The sequence below is a fragment of the Arachis ipaensis genome, chromosome B4, assembly GCF_059453495.1.
Source record: "Arachis ipaensis isolate K30076 ecotype BB chromosome B4, ASM5945349v1, whole genome shotgun sequence".
Lineage (NCBI taxonomy): Eukaryota > Viridiplantae > Streptophyta > Magnoliopsida > Fabales > Fabaceae > Arachis > Arachis ipaensis.
The window spans coordinates 92,618,169-92,635,755 of NC_142439.1; the positions used below are offsets into that span (position 1 = coordinate 92,618,169).

The 17,587-nt window shown below is 35.7% G+C and overlaps 1 non-coding gene across 1 annotated transcript; it reads right to left on the reverse strand.

The window, feature by feature from the left end:
- Positions 1-17,192: 17,192 nt before the first annotated feature.
- Positions 17,193-17,300, reverse strand: LOC148568376 (small nucleolar RNA R71). The gene has a single exon (XR_015882944.1). It is a non-coding gene; the product is annotated as a small nucleolar RNA R71 (small nucleolar RNA).
- Positions 17,301-17,587: the final 287 nt, after the last annotated feature.

Below are 17,587 nucleotides of genomic sequence, written 5' to 3' on the forward strand. Positions count from 1 at the left end.
TCATTTCTAATGCTTTTGAACCCAAGGATTAGAGGAGAAGGGGGAAGGAGTCATAGTAGAGTTTTCATCATGTTTTAGGGTAGGATTCTAGAGAGAGAGGCTCTCTCCTCTCTCTAGATTTTAGGGTTCTTATTTCAATTCCTTTTGGATTTAGATTTAGATTTTAATCTTGTTCCATTTTAATTTTCCTTTACTTTTATTTGTTCGAGTACTTTGGTTTATCCACTCCTCTTGTTAATCTCTTATTTTGCTCTCTTTTATGTTCATGCACTCTTGTTGATTTTAATTTCCTTTTAATGCAATTTTATGTTTCCATGTCTTTTTATGATTATCATAGTTGCTATTATTGATTTCTTGTTTGTGTTAGTTATGGGTTCCATTAATTCTTGCATTTTGTGATGTCTTTTATTACACACTAGGTGTTTGTTAAAATGTTTTCTCTAGTTATTGCGTAGTTTTCTTTACTCTTGGCCTAGGCTAAGGGAGTTGAGTGACCTTGAGTTATTGGGTCTCATTGAATTGGTGATTTGAGAACCCTTTGTAGTCAATTTGATACCCATTGACGCTAACCCACTACTAAGCCAATTAGTAGGTAGGTTAGGACTTATGGGTTGATGTTGATCAAGCCTATTTGACGTACTTCAAGCGTTGAGGTAGACATTGTACATACTTCAAGCATAGAAGTAGACTTAATCGGTTGGTCCCTCATAATTGTCAACATATAGTTTGTAGACAATGATGGTGATCTCAATTCCCATGTCCTAGCCAAGAGTTCATTTTCTTTTCTTTGTTAGTTAATTGCTATTTACCTTGTTATTTACTTTTTTTGTCAATAAAAAAATCAAACCCCCATGTTCCTTCATAGCCAATAATTGATCACTTCATTGCAATTCCTTGTGAGATGACCCGAGGTTTAAATATTTCGGTTATTTTATTGGGGTTTGTACTTGTGACAACCAAAATTAAAACTTCGATGGAGAATTATTAGTTAGTTTGGGACTATGCTTACAATGAAGTTCTTTTTCTATTGATAAAATTCTAGAACAACGATAATTCTCCAATCAAGCTCTTAAACAAATGTGATCTTCTCCCTTTAATACTAAACTAATGACTAAAGATTATATAAAGAGGGTAAAACAGTCTTTTAGTGCTAAAATCCACTTTCGGGGCCTACTTGGTGAGTGTTTGGGCTGAGATTTGATGAGATCCACGAGATAGGAGGCCTCAAGGGCGTTGAACGCTGGCTAGGGGTCCTCTTTGGGCGTTTGGATGCTTGTCTCCTCCTTTGGACGCTGGACGTCTGGACTGGGGCAGGAGGCTGTCGTTGGATGCCAGTTTTGGGCCTTCTATTCTGACGCAAACTATGGATTATTTTACATTGCTGGAAAGCTATGAAAGTTAACTTTCCATAGCCGTTGAAAACACTCCATTTGGACTTCTGTATCTCTAGAAAGGCTCTTTCGAGTACAAGGAGGTCAGATCTGGACAGTATCTGTAGTGCTTTCTCTGCCTCTGAATCAGGCATTTGTTCCAAATCTTCAATTTCAGCCAGAAAATACCTGAAATTGCACAGAAACACACAAACACAAAGTAGAATGCAAAAATGTAAATTTTAGACTAAAACCTATGAAAACTTAATAAAAATTAAACAAAACATGCTAAAAACTATATGAAAATGATGCCAAAAAGCATATAAAATATCCGCTCATCACAACACCAAACTTAAACTATCGCTTGTCCCCAAGCAACTAAAAACACAGTAGGATAAAAAGAAGTGTAGGATACAATAAATCTCAGAGTTTCCAATGAAGCTCAGTTTCAATTAGATGGGCGGGACTTAGTAGCTTTTTGCTTTTGAATAGTTTTTGCATCTCACTGTCTATTGAAACTCATAAATGTTGGTCTCTTTAGGAACTTAGAATCCAGATGATATTATTGACTCTTCTAGTTCAGTTCTTTTTTATTCTTGAACACAGCTTTTAGAGTCTTGGCCGTGACCCTAAGCACTTTGTTTTCCAGTATTACCACCGGATACATAAATGCCATAGACACTTTAACTAGGTGAACCCTTTTGGATTGTGATTCAGCTTTGCTAGAATCCTTAGATAGAGGTATCCAGAGTTCTTAAGAACACTCTTAGGATCTTTGGATCCTTTTACCCTTGTCTTTTGGTTTAAAGGGTTATTGGCTTTTTCTGCTTTTCTATTTATTTATTTTTTCGCATGCATATATTATTTTTTTTCTTTCTTCTACAACATGCTTTTTCTTTTTTTGCTGCTTTTTCTTGATTCAAGAATCAATTTTTGGATTTTTTAGATTACCAATAATACTTTTTCCTTTTTCATCATTCTTTCAAGAGCCAACATTCTAAAATTCTAACTTCAAATATGTACTGTTTATTCATACATTCAAAAAATAAAAGCAATGCAACCACATCAAGATAATTGAACTATTCTTATTATATAACTTGAAATTCATGTATCTCTCAATTATTTTCAAATAAAATTTTCTTTTAAGCAAGATGAGAGATATATGGAAAGTTTTAGAGCTTAAAGACATAGATGGAAATGATCATGCAATCAGAACAAGAGAACAGACAATACAACATAACAGAAAACAGAAAAAATGAGATAAGGAGAGGGGATTAAGAGAACGAATCCACCTTAATGGTGTCGGCTAGTGCTCCTCCTTGAGGATCCGATGTAGTGCTTGACCTCTTCAATGTCACTCCTTTGTCTTTTTTGTTCTTCCCTCATAGCCCTTTGATCTTCTCAAATTTCATTGAGGATGGTGGAATGATCTTGATGCTCCATCCTCAACTGATTAATGTTAGAGCTTAATTCTCCCATGGAAGTAAGCCATTGATCCCAATAGCTTTGAGGAGGAAAATACATCCCTTGAGGCATCTTAGGGATTTCATGTTGAGGCAGTTGCACAGGCTCATGTGCATGCTCTCCAGTTTGTTCCATCCTCTTCTTAGTGATGGGCTTGTCTTCCTCAATGGATATATCTCCTTCTATGACAATTCCAGCTGAATTGCATAGATGACAGATGAGGTGTGGGAATGCCAACCTTGCTTTGGTGGAAGGCTTCTCAACTATCTTGTACAATTCTTGAGGGATCACCTCATGTACTTCCACCTCACTTCCAATCATGATGCATTGGATCATGATGGATCTTTCAATAGTCACTTTTGACCAGTTGCTAGTGGGGATGATAGAGCGTTAAATGAATTCCAACCATCCTCTAGCTATGGGCTTGAGGTCAAGCCTTCTTAGTTGAATGGGCTTGCCTTGGGAATTCCTTTTCCACTGTGCTCCTTCCACACAGATGTCTGAGAGCATTTGATCCAGTCTTTGATCAAAGTTGACTCTTCTAGTGTAAGGATGTGGGTCTCCTTGCATCAAGGGAAAATTGAACGCTAACCTCACACTTTCCGGGCTAAAATCTAAGATTCTCCCTTAGACCATGGTGCTCCAATTCTTGAGATTTGAGTTCACACTAATTTCATGGTTTTTCATGACCCATGCATTAGCATAGAACTCCTGTACCATTAAGATCCCAACCTCTTGGATGGGATTGGTTAGGACTTTCCAACCTCTTCTTTGGATCTCTCTTCAGATTTCTGGATACTCATTTTTCTTGAGCCTGAAAAGGACCTCAGGGATCATCTTCTTCTCTACCACTACCTCATAGAAGTGGTCTTGGTGGGCTTTGGTGATGAATTTCTCCATCTTCCAAGATTCGGAGGTGGCGGCTGCTGCCTTTTCTTTCCTCTTTCTAGTGGATTCTCCATCCTTGGGTGCCATAAGTGGTAATGGAAAGCAAAAAGCAATGCTTTTCCCACACCAAACTTAAAAGCTTTGCTCGTCCTCAAGCAAAAATAAAGAAAAGAGAAGAATGGAGCAGAAGAAGAAGAAAATAGAAGAAGATAGAGGGAAGAAGCAATTCGGCCAAAGGGGGCTATTAGTGGAACGAATCCCATACTTCCGCACAACTGAACCAGCAAGTGCACTGGGTCGTCCAAGTAAAACCTGAGCGGGTCAGGGTCGATCCCACGAGGATTGTGGTTTGAAGCAAGCTATAGTTATCTTGTAGATCTTAGTCAGTTGAGTAGGAGATGTTGGTATATTGTTTAATTGCATAAAAGGAATAATGAGATCTGAACTAGGTTGACCTATTTATAATGATAAGAAGATGGTTAAGGCTTGGAGATCCTTTATCCTTCTGGATTAACTCTGGTCTTACTGTCTTCTTCAATTGTGAATGATTTCTTCTATGGCAGGATATATGTGATTGTCACTGGTTGAAAGCTTGCGAATGCTCCTCTAGATCTAAACCTCAGGGTTAGTGCGGATCCATTCTGATTGAGGGTGAAGCTCCTACAGTCCATTCTCCTTAGTAATCCTACTCAAAATGCCACAGATAATGTTGGATCTTCCAGATCAGAGAATGCTGCACCTTTGGGTTCTAGCCTCTACCACAGAGACCCTAATCTCCCCATACATTGGCTGAACTGGTGTCTCGAGAAGTCTCCAACGAAGTCATGGATTAGCTGTCTAAGAGATGTATAATCAAGCTGGTGGTTCATCATTGTTCAATGAAAGACTCACTCTGAACTCATGTAGAATGTGATAACCTTATGCCAGTTCAACGCATTCATATTGATGAAGAACGAAGATACATCTTAAAATTGGATAAAACAAGGATTAAAGAGAAACAGTAATACTTTTACTAATCCATAAAACTCAGCAGGGCTCCTCCCTTCAACCTAAGAGGTTTAGAAACTCATACTAATAGAAAATACAATGTCAAATTTGAAATATGCTGGAAGAACTCCTAAATAAGTGTGATCTTCTCCCTTTAATACTAAACTATTGACTAAGGATTACATAAAGAGGGTAAAACAGTCTTTTAGTGCTAAAATCCACTTCCGAGGCCCACTTGATGAGTGTTTGGGCTGAGCTTTGATGAGATCCACGTGCTAGGAGGCCTCTAGGGCATTGAACACTGGCTAGGAGGTCCTCTTTGGGGGTTTGGATGCTGATCTCCTCCTTTGGGTGCTAGACGCATGGACTGTGGCAGGAGGCTGGCGTTGGACGCTAGTTTTGGGCCTTCTATTCTAAAGCAAAGTATGAACTATTGTCAATGCTGGAAAGCTCTAGAAGTTAGCTTTCCATAGCCGTTGAGAACGCTCCATTTGGACTTCTGTAGCTCTAGAAAAGCTCTTTCGAGTGCAAGGAGGTCATATCTGGACAGCATCTGCAGTGCTTTCTCTGCCTCTGAATCAAACTTTTGTTCCATCTCTTCAATTTCAGCCAGAAAATACCTGAAATTACATAAAAATACACAAACTCAAAGTAAAATCCAAAAATGTGAATTTTACACTAAAACCTATGAAAACAATAAAAATTAAACAAAACATGATAAAAACTATATGAAAATGATGCCAAAAAGCGTGTAAGATATTCGCTCATCACTTTCCTTGAAATCCAGTTGTATTTTTGTCATAATTTCATCTTGATTTGATTAATTATATCTTGAAAATAAAATTATTCTAACACAACTCCAAACATGAGAACTTTGATTTAAATCTAAGAAAACTAATGAAAAATAAATTTAAAAATCACTAGGAAGTGATGGATGATGCATGAGCACCATTAGTATCTTCTTTATATGATTTATATGGCATTCTATTAATTTATTAGAGTATTTTAGTAGATTATGCCCCAGTGGATACTGCTTTGAGTCTTTGTGGCTTTTGATTGATTTTAGGTAGCATTCAGATTAAGAATTAGAAAAAAAGGCATGAAGGAGCAAATGAGGCTCATACATACGCATCATTCAGGCGTACGCATCACTGGAGCAGAGAGGGAAGCTATGCGTACGCATGTGCTGCGCGTACGCATGACTAAAGAGCTTAAACAAGGCAATTCTCCTTTGGATGGGTGGCACTAAATGCCATGACTCGGCGCTTAGCGCTGAAAGCTTCATAATTCGTGCCTGGTTGCTGGATAGCTGGCGCTAAATGCCCACTCACCGGCATCTAGCACCGCAGACCATATTTTGCATGCAAGGCTTGCTGGATGATGGGTACTAAACGCCCAATCACCAATGTTTAGCGCCAATGGTGAGGATCACAATGGGGACCACACATTTGCAATGCATCAACGAAAGGCTTCAAGATTTGATTCCAAATCAAATAACAATTAGAAAAGATCTCTTAGGGTTTTAATTTAAGTTTCAAATCAATTTTAATTAGGACTATAAATAGGATTGAGATTCGCCCTCGCGAAGGCTCTTCTCCTAATTTTCATTCCGTACTTTTACACTTTTCTCTGCTAGGATTTTCTACACCATGAGCAACTAAACTTCCATTGTTAAGGTTAGAAGCTCTGTCTACTTGAATGGATTAATAATTATTTATTCTTCTACTCTGGATTAATTCATTGAATTCTATTTGAATCTTGAAAAAGTTATACCATTAGAATTACAGCTTGGAACTAATTTCTCATAACTCCTTAATTGTCTGGGTTAGTGTGGTACATGACATATAACTACATTAATTTTGGGTTCTTAGGGTTTGTATGGCTTGTAAATCAGAAATTGAACTTAACCTTCTAATACAATTGGTTGATCAAGGAATTGACGATTGGTTGGATTAGAGGAGATTGGATTGCCTAGGAATAGGAATTTAATCACTTGGGGTTTGTCATAAACGAAATCATTGCATGATCAAGTAGTTGACATTGAATATTAATCCGGACATTTAAACTTCTCCAAAGCCTTAACTCTATTCTCATACCGTTTTCTCAACCGTTCATTGTCAGCTTTCTTAATTTATTGTCTTTTATGCTTTTTGACAATCACAACTCTCATTTTAACTTTTCTAACTAGCACAACTTGTCAATCATTGCTTGCTTAGTCCGTTAATCCTTGTGGGATCGACACTCACTCACCGTGAGTTATTACATGGTACGACCTGGTACACTTGCTGGTAAGTTGTGGATTGTAAATTCTACATTAAGTTTTTGGCGTCGTTGTTGGGGACAAATTGTGACTAACAACTACTAGTTGATTAGTTGCCTAGATTAGACCATTTTTTTGTTTTGCTTTTGCCTTAATTGCTGTCTTTTACTTTTATTTTTTCTTTTTCTTTTCCTTATAAACTTTCATTACTTTTTTTTCTTTAATTTTTCTCCCTTGTGTCTTTATTTGTTTTAGTTCTTTTTCTTTTGTTTTCTTGTGCTTTACCAGAGTTTTCTTCACTATGACGTTGAAAATCCCACCTTTCCTTGTTTTTAGTTGTTTATGTAGGGAAACAGGGATAAAAAAACCTTTTTTGTATGACCATGAGATTAAAATGACTCTTCGGAATCAAAGGAGGCAAGCTAAAGCTCAGGAGGTTCAAGAAGTCTTTGGGGACGAGTATGAAGAGGAAGCTGAAATCAGTATGGCTGATAATACTGAGAATCTTGTAGTCAATAACCTCAACAATGCCACACCTGTTAGACGAACTCTGGGGTCATATACTAACTCCAATCTTGGAAGTTGTGTGGAAAGTGTTGTACCATCGGTTGTGCATGCCAACAACTTTGAGTTGAAGCATCAACTCATCTCTTTGGTTCAGCAAAATTGTCAGTTCAGTGGAAACCCACAAGGGGACCCTAATCTATTCATATCCAATTTTTTGAGGATATGTGATACAGTCAAGACCAATGGAATTGCCGCTGATGTCTACAGGTTGATGTTATTCCCTTTTGCTGTTAGGGACTGAGCTAGTTAGTGGCTCGAGACATAAACTAAGGAAAGTATAGCAACCTGGGCGCATTTGGTTACTAAGTTCTTAACCAATTCTCTTCTAGACAGTGGCGCTAAATGCCACGACCCAGTATTTTGTGTTGGGAGCTTCGTAACTCGTGCTTGGGCTTCTGGACACCTGGCGCTAAATGCATAGCCACCAGCATTTAGCACCGAGACACTTTTCTCATGTACAAGGCTTGCTGCTTTGCCGGTGCTAAACGTCCAGTACCTGGTATTTAGTGCCAATAACGAGAATCACAATGGGGACCACACATTTGTTATGCATCAACAGAAACATATCTTTTGATTTTGTAAATCAAATAACTATTTAGAAAAGATCTTTTAGGGTTTTATTTAAGTTTTAAATCAATTTTAATTAGGACTATAAATAGGATGGAGATTTGCCCACCGGGGACTTCTCTTCTCCTAATTTTTATTCCGCACTTTACACTTTTTTCTCTGCTAGGGTTTTTTACATCATAAGCAACTAAACCTCCATTGTTAAGGTTAGGAGCTCTATTTACTTAAATGGATTAATAATTATATGTTATTCTACTCTTGATTAATGCTTTGATTTTGGGTTAAGAATTGGTTTCGTTCTTCATCCTAAGGATTAGTGATTATTGGAAAATAACTCCAATCTGACTTGAATTCTATTTGAGTCTTGGAAAAGTTATATCATTAGAATTATATCTTGAAACCAATTTCTCACAATCCTTAATTACCTGGACTTAATATGGTATGTGACATATAACTGCATCATGTTTTTGGGTTCTTAGGGTTTGCGTGGCTTTAAATAAAAAATTGGACTTAACCCTCTAATTCAATTGAATGATGAAAAAATTGACAGTTGGTTGGATTAGAGAAGACTGTATTGCCTAGGAACAGAAATTTAATCACTTGGAGTTTTCCATAAACTTAATCATTGCATGATCAAGGTAGTTGACTTTGAATATTAATCTGGACATTTAAACATCTCCAAAGCCTTAACTTCATTCTCATACCATTTTCTCAACCGTTCATTGTATGTTTTCTTACTTTATTGTCTTTTATGCCTTTCGATAATCAAAAGCTCTCATTTCAACTCGTTTAACTAGAATATCTAATCAATCATTGCTTGCTTATTCCGTTAGTCCTTGTGGGATCGACACTCACTCACCATGAGTTATTACTTGGTACGACTTGGTGCACTTGTCAGTAAGTTGTGATTTGTAAATTTTGCACCACACACTTGACCAAATTCCACATCTCCCCTCATTATTTTGAGAGAAACACAGTCGTAAAGAGAGAAGAGAGAAAAGGGAGAAGAAACCCTAGCTTCATCACCTTTAATCTACCATAACTTTTGCTCCGGAGCTTCGATCGCGGCACCGTTTGTGGCCACACGAAGCATATTTCCTCGTCTTCAATTCTCTTTGATTAGTTTGGTGAGTAACTCAAAATCCCAGCTCTAGTTTCTCATTTAAATCTGATTTTGTGTTTTGAGCTTGGATAATAAGGGTTTTTGGTGATTTTGATGTTATAGGAGTTCTCTAACTTGTGTTCTTGGTGATTTTCATCACTAATTTTAGTGGGTAGAGGTAAGGATCCTTTTTTCCCTCATGGTTTATTAATTTGTATGAGCGCTTACCAAATTATATGATATGGTGTTAGATTGAGTAATTGGAAGCTTGATTTAGTGGAATTGTGGAATTTGAACTTGGACATTAGTGTGAACCAATTTGAGGATTGGAAGTTGGAAGAAAAAGCTTGAAATTTGAGACATTAAGGTATGGGTTTAAGTTTCAGGTAAATACTATGCAATGTAACATAAAGTCTTAGGCTAGTGGACTTAGGATTATTGTTGAATTATTGTGATTGATTGTTTGGATTAGTATTATGATATATGTTGGTATGATTGAGATTGTGTTGAGATGAAATATGGTTTGATTGCTATAATGGTAATTGATGTGGAATTAGGTCAGAGACTGTCGTAGGGTGAGGAATCCCCTATGTGGTAAATTGAGGTAAGTAGTGTGACTTGTTGAATGAGAATGAGATGATTGATTATAATTTGATTGTGATATTGTGAATTGATTGGTATTATTGATTATGATAATGATTGATGAGATTGAGTATGTATATTGAAGCTCGATTGAGAATTTAGGTATATAAATGTTTTGTGTTGTTGTTGAGAATGGAGTGTGTTAAATAAGTCGGAAGCGGGTTGATTTAGGCTTGCAATAGTTGAAGAAAGATAAATGAGTATGTGGAATATGTATAAATGGTTTTGGAGTGGTTTTGGATTGAATTGAATAGAGAATTGATGAAATTGGAGAATTGTGAGAATTTGGTAAAAATGAATTTTTGACTAACTTCGACGAGCCATAACTTGGCGCTCAGAGTTCAAATGTGAATGAAAATTATCTTAAATTAAAGCTAGTAAAAAGATCTTAAAATGATTTAAGAATGAAGGAAACTGGATAATTGCAAAAAAAAATTATAGAGGTTTGAATTTGGAGGTTAAAAACTGATCTCTGCAAATGTTGTAGAAAATTGGGGTCATGCATACGCACGTACCATGCCTACGCATGAGGGGCATTACAAAAGTGAAATACTTTCGTGCACATACCATGTATACGCACAAAATCCAAATCACGTGTACGCATGACCCATGCATACGCACAAGTTGCATTTTAGAATTGAAAAGTTTTCATGTGCGTTTCTGCATGTACGCACAAAAGTGGATTCGTGCGTACGCAGGAGGCACGCATATGCACAACTGCCCTATTTTTTAGAAATGATGATTTTTAACTATTTTGGCCTATCCAACCAGCTTATTCACTTTTGTAACTCCTCTAATGACTATAGAGACGGTATATTAGAGGGTAGAAAGTGTCGGAAAAGAAATTATTGAGTCAAAATGATATTGGAACTAATTGAAGGGATGTGTTGATATGATTGGATGATGCACACTACAAGAAAAAGTAATATTTGTAACAAAAAAAATTGTTACAAAAAATCAAAATTTTGAAACAAAAAGATTTTGTAACAAAAAAAGGGGCCGTTGCAGTATGTCCCGTTACAAAAAGTTTTTGTAACAAAAAAGGAATTGTTACAATTCAAAGTGATATTTTGTAACAAATTTTTCTGATACAAAAAACCAAAAGTCGTTACAAAAGTGGTAATAAATTTTGATCTTCAAGGTATTTTTGGTGACAATATATTTTTTCCTATCATAAAATTTTGTTACAAAATGTAACTTGATTTTGTAACATTTTTTTTCTTTAGTTACAAAAGCAAAATAATTATTTTGTAACAATTTTTTTTAATACAAATTGCATGCATAATTTACTAAATTATTTTTTTAATTAACTAATATATTAACTATTTTACTAAGTAAGTCTACATTTATATAATATGTAAAAATATACATAATTCAAACATTTCTCATTTAGCTAAAATTGTTTTAAAACAAAATAACATTAGTGAGTACATTGATTAGTTCTATATGTTATATGTCTCACAAAAGTTTAACCAAAAGTTAAAAATTCTAACATAGATTAGTCTCTATGAATCAAAATATTCTTGAGCCCTCAAGGTAGCACTCCTGTAAATAAGAAAAACCAAAATAAAAAATTAGAAACACGATATAACACTAATTATAATTTTTTCCATTAAGTTTTATCCAAAATGTTTAGAAAAATTTGGGCAGAACCTCCCCTGAAACTTGGATATTTCCATCGTCTACGGTTCCAACAAAAACAACTAATTCACAACTTATTTCTCAACCAATACACTACCAAATTTATCAAACCAAATAATAAGACATTTGTCATTTCTCAACCATGACACAAGTAAAATGTGATAAATAGATCCATATACAAATTAAACTATACGAATAATATAGGAATCATCTAGGAATATGTATTAAAACCATAAGCAATTTTAGGAGTACCTTTAGTTGTCTAGTTTCTTTCACTGTCAAAGCGCGCTATGAAAGAGTTCACAATGGCTTGTTGAGCTTCCAATTGAGCTTTCATTTGAGCTAATTCTTCCTCTTGCCATGTTCGTTGCTCTTCAAGTTTTTCTTTGAGCACATCAATTTCCTTTGTTAGCTCCTCACGGTCTTGTATTGCCACTTGAAGTTGTGCTTGAATCCTTAACTTAGATTTTGAAGCCTTTATGCCATAACTTGCACCACTTTTCTCACCTCTCACAAGTAAAAAAGCTTCATTTAGAGTGATAAAATTTTCCGAATCATAGGATTCATTGATCATACAACAAATATCATCCTGCACAATCCAATTTGTGATTTGAAAATGAAGATAAAATTTAACTTCCATGCAACAGTAAGAGGAAAAGGTTAGTAATGTTACATCAATTTGCTTAGCTTTTTCATTGTCCCATTCTCCATTATTCTTTTGATGAGTAATTTGCCACAATTCTTGAATGTCAGGCTCGACACCAGTTCTAGGATGGCGCTGCAAATTTTTTAAAGTGTAAAATATCACATGTAGTTAAGTGCAAACGTGACATAGCAAAAAATATAACACCAAATTAAAACTTCAAGACTATTTACTTGATCACGTCTAACAACTTGAAATGTTCTTCGACTAACAATATGTGTTACAACATGATGCTTTCTATTATCTTTGTTTCTTAAACTTTTTTCCTATAGAAGACCAAACTCACAAAAGACAAAAGGAGTTACGTTATAATTATTTCTTTGCCCTAAAATAGCAAAAAACATAAGAACACCTCAATGGTTTTCACAATGAAAAATTCAAACCTGAAAAGAAGGACTTCCAAAGTAGGACACCAAATTGTCCCATGTCTCCGGAAGAACATTATTCGGTGGATTTTGAAGGCGCCCCTCATCAGTTTGATACAAATCATAGTGCCCACGCAATCTTGAGCACCAACTTCGATAACATATATTAGCCTTAGCTAAAATCATTTTGCGTGTTACTTGTGTATCTGCTATATCAAACTTTTCCTACATAAGATTGGTCAAAGTTAGTTAGCAGAAAAAAGATTTAATATACATAATAGCAGAAAATATAAATATGTATTACCAAAACAAGGTCGCATATTTTTTGCTTGACATCATCTCCAACTTGGCTCCATTTCTCTACATTCAAAGGAGCATTTTGTCTTGTAACAATACCCACTTCGGATGCAAACAGATCAGTGGTGCACGAAATTGTGACCTTAGGCAACGGCGCCAGTAACTCTATACGCACGTTGATGAGCGGATAATTTATACGCTTTTTGGCATTGTTTTTAGTATGTTTTTAGTAGGATCTAGTTACTTTTAGGGATGTTTTCATTAGTTTTTATGTTAAATTCACATTTCTGGACTTTACTATGAGTTTGTGTGTTTTTCTGTGATTTCAGGTATTTTCTGGCTGAAATCGAGAGACTTGAGCAGAAAACAGATTCAGAGGTTGAAGAAGGACTGCTGATGCTGTTGGATTCTGACCTCCCTGCACTCAAAGTGGATTTTATGGAGCTACAGAACTCGAAATGGCGCGCTTCCAATTGCGTTGGAAAGTAGACATCCGGGGATTTCCAGCAATATATAATAGTCCATACTTTGGCCAAGAATAGACGACGCAAACTAGCGTTCAACGCCAGCTCTCTGCCCAATTCTGGCGTCCAGCGCCAGAAAAGGATCCAAAACCAGAGTTGAACACCCAAACTGGCACAAATGCTGGTGTTCAACTCCAAGAAGGACCTCTACATGTGCAACACTCAAGCTCAGCCCAAGCACACACCAAGTGGGCCCCAGAAGTGGATTTATGCATCAATTACTTATTTCTGTAAACCCTAGTGACTAGTTTATTATAAATAGGACCTTTTACTATTGTATTAGTTATCTTTGAATCCGGGATTGTATCTTTGGATCTTTGGAATCATCTTTGGACGCCTGGTTCTTAGATCAGAGGGGCTGGCCATTCGGCCATGCCTGGACCTTTCACTTATGTATTTTTAACGGTAGAGTTTCTACACTCCAAAGATTAAGGTGTGGAGCTCTGCTGTTCCTCAAAGATTAATGCAAAGTACTACTGTTTTCTTTTCAATTCATCTTATTTCGCTTCCAAGATATTCATTCACACTTCAACCTGAATGTGATGAACGTGACAATCATCATCATTCCCTATGAACGCGTGCCTGACAACCACTTCCGTTCTACATTAGATTGAATGAGTATCTCTTAGATCTCTTAATCGGAATCTTCGTGGTGTAAGCTAGAATGATGGCTGCATTCAAGAGAATCCGGAAGGTCTAAACCTTGTCTGTGGTATTCCAAGTAGGATTCAATGATTGAATGACTGTGACGAGCTTCAAACTCGCGATTGCTGGGTGTAGTGACAGATGCAAAAGGATAGTAAATCCTATTCCAGCATGATCGAGAACCGACAGATGAATAGCCGTGCCGTGACAGGGTGCGTTGACCATTTTCACTGAGAGGATAAGATGAAACCATTGACAAGGGTGATGCCTCTAGACGATTAGCCGTGCCGTGACAGGGCATTTGGATCATTTTCCCGAGAGAAGATCGAAAGTAGCCATTGACAATGGTGATGTATCACATAAAGCCAGCCATGGAAAGGAGTAAGATTGATTGGATGAAGATAGCAGGAAAGCAAAGGTTCAAAGGAACGAAAGCATCTCTATTCGCTTATCTGAAATTCTCACCAATGATTTACATAAGTATTTCTATCCCTATTTTATTAATTAATTTCGAAAGCCCCATTACTATTTTATATCCGCCTGACTGAGATTTACAAGGTGACCATAGCTTGCTTCATACCAACAATCTCCGTGGGATTCGACCCTTACTCACGTAAGGTATTACTTGGACGACCCAGTGCACTTGCTGGTTAGTTGTGCGAAGTTGTGAACCATGGTATTGGCATCATGTTTTTGGCGCCATTACCAGGGAAAGAAAGAGCGATAAATTTTACATAATTAAAGTGTAATCACGATTTCTGCGCACCAAGTTTTTGGCGCCGTTGCCGGGGATTGTTCGAGTTTGGACAACTAACGGTTCATCTTGTTGCTCAGATTAGGTAATTTTCTTTTTGTTTTATTTTCAAAAATTTTTCAAAAATCTTTCAAAATTTTCTCCTTTGTTTTCGAAAAAGGAAAATTTATTTTTTAAAAATGTTTTGAAAAATATAATTTTTCTTCAGAATTTTTAAGAATGACTTCTAGTGTTTCATGAAGCATGGCTGGCTGTAAAGCCATGTCTAATACGACTGTAGGGCATGTTAGACGTGTCATGTCTGAGTTACATACTAAAGCTTGGCTGGCTATTAAGCCAAGCCTGACCCTTTGATTGGAGCTTTAGAGCATAAGATTCCTGGAATTCATATTAAAAATTTTGGAATCCTTATTTTTCTTTTTCAAAATGATTTTCGAAAAAAAATTAAAAGAAAATACAAAAAAATCATAAAATCATAAAAATCAAAAAACAAAAAAATATTTTTTGTGTTTCTTGTTTGAGTCATGTGTCATGTTATAAGTTTGGTGTCAATTGCATGTGCATCTTGCATTTTTCGAAAATTCATGCATTCATGGTGTTCTTCATGATCTTCAAGTTGCTCTTGGTAAGTCTTCTTGTTTGATCTTTGCATTTGCATGTTTTGTGTCTTTTCTTGTTTTTCATATGCATTCTTGAATTCTTAGTGTCTAAGCATTAAAGAATTCTAAGTTTGGTGTCTTGCATGTTATCCTTGCATTAAAAATTTTTCAAAAATGTGTTCTTGATGTTCATCATGATCCTCATAGTGTTCTTGGTATTCATCTTGACATTCATAGCATTCTTGCATGCATTCATTGTTTTGATCCAAAATTTTCATGCATTGCATCATTTTCATGTTTTTCTCTCTCATCATTAAAAATTCAAAAATCAAAAAAATATCTTTCCCTTTTTCTCCCTTAAAATTTCGAAAATTAGATTTGACTTTTTCAAAAATTTTTAAAATCTAGTTGTTTTTATGAGTCAAATCAAATTTTCAATTTAAAAATCTCATCTTTTTCAAAATCTTTTTCAAAAATCAAATCTTTTTCATTTTTCTTAGTTATTTTCGAAAATTATAAAATTATTTTTTAAAAATCTTTTTCTTATTTTTATCACATAATTTTTGAAAATAACATCAACAATTAATGTTTTGATTCAAAAATTTCAAGTTTGTTACTTGCTTGTTAAGAAAGATTCAAACTTTAAGTTCTAGAATCATATTTTTTGATTTCTTGTGAATCAAGTCATTAATTGTGATTTTAAAAATCAAATCTTTTTCAAAACTAATTTCAATCATATCTTTTCAAAAATATCTTTTTATCTTATCTTTTTCAAAATCATATCTTTTTCAAAAATTTGATTTCAAAATATCTTTTCCAACTTCCTAACTTCTTATCTTTTCAAAATTTTTTTCAACTAACTAACTTTTTGTTTGTTTCTTATCTTTTCCAAAACTACCTAACTAACTCTCTCTCTAATTTTCGAAAATATCTCCCCCCTTTTTTCAAAATTTCTTTTTAATTAACTAATTATTTCAATTTTAAATCTTAATTTTCGAAAATCACTAACCTTTTTCAAAAAAAAAAAAACTATTTTCAAAAATCACTAACTCTTTTTCAAAAATTATTTTCGAAATTTTCCCTCTCTCATCTTATTCTATTTATTTATTCATCTACTAACATCTCTCCATCACCCACCAAAAATCCGAACTCCCTCTCTCTCTCTCTCTCTCTGAGTTCAGATTTTCTTCTTCTTTTCTTCTACTAATACAAGGACCTCTATACTGTGATATAAAGGATCCATATTATTATTATTATTTTCTCTGTGCCCTCTTCTTTGTCATATGAGCAGGAGCAAGGACAAGAACATTCTTGTTGAAGCAGATCCAGAACCTGAAAGGACTCTGAAGAGAAAATTAAGAGAAGCTAAATTACAACAATCCAGAGATAACCTTTCAGAAATTTTCGAACAGGAAGAGGAGATGGCAGCCGAAAATAATAATAATGCAAGGAGGATGCTTGGTGACTTTACTGCACCTAATTCCAATTTACATGGAAGAAGCATCTCCATTCCTGCCATTGGAGCAAGCAACTTTGAGCTGAAACCTCAATTAGTTTCTCTGATGCAGCAGAACTGCAAGTTTCATGGACTTCCATCTGAAGATCCTTTTCAGTTCTTAACTGAATTCTTGCAGATATGTGATACTGTTAAGACTAATGGAGTAGATCCTGAAGTCTACAGGCTCATGCTTTTCCCTTTTGCTGTAAGAGACAGAGCTAGAGTGTGGTTGGACTCTCAACCCAAAGACATCCTGAACTCTTGGGATAAGCTGGTCAAGGCTTTCTTAGCCAAGTTCTTTCCTCTTCAAAAGCTGAGTAAGCTTAGAGTGGATGTTCAGACCTTCAGACAGAAAGAAGGTGAATCCCTCTATGAAGCTTGGGAGAGATACAAAGGACTGACCAAAAAGTGTCCTTCTGACATGCTTTCAGATTGGACCATCCTGGATATATTCTATGATAGTCTGTCTGAATTAGCTAAGATGTCATTGGATACTTCTGCAGGTGGATCCATTCACCTAAAGAAAACGCCTGCAGGAGCTCAAGAACTCATTGACATGGTTGCTAATAACCAGTTCATGTACACTTCTGAGAGGAATCCTGTGAGTAATGGGACGCCTATGAAGAAGGGAGTTCTTGAAATTGATACTCTGAATGCCATATTGGCTCAGAACAAAATATTGACTCAGCAAGTCAATATGATTTCTCAGAGTCT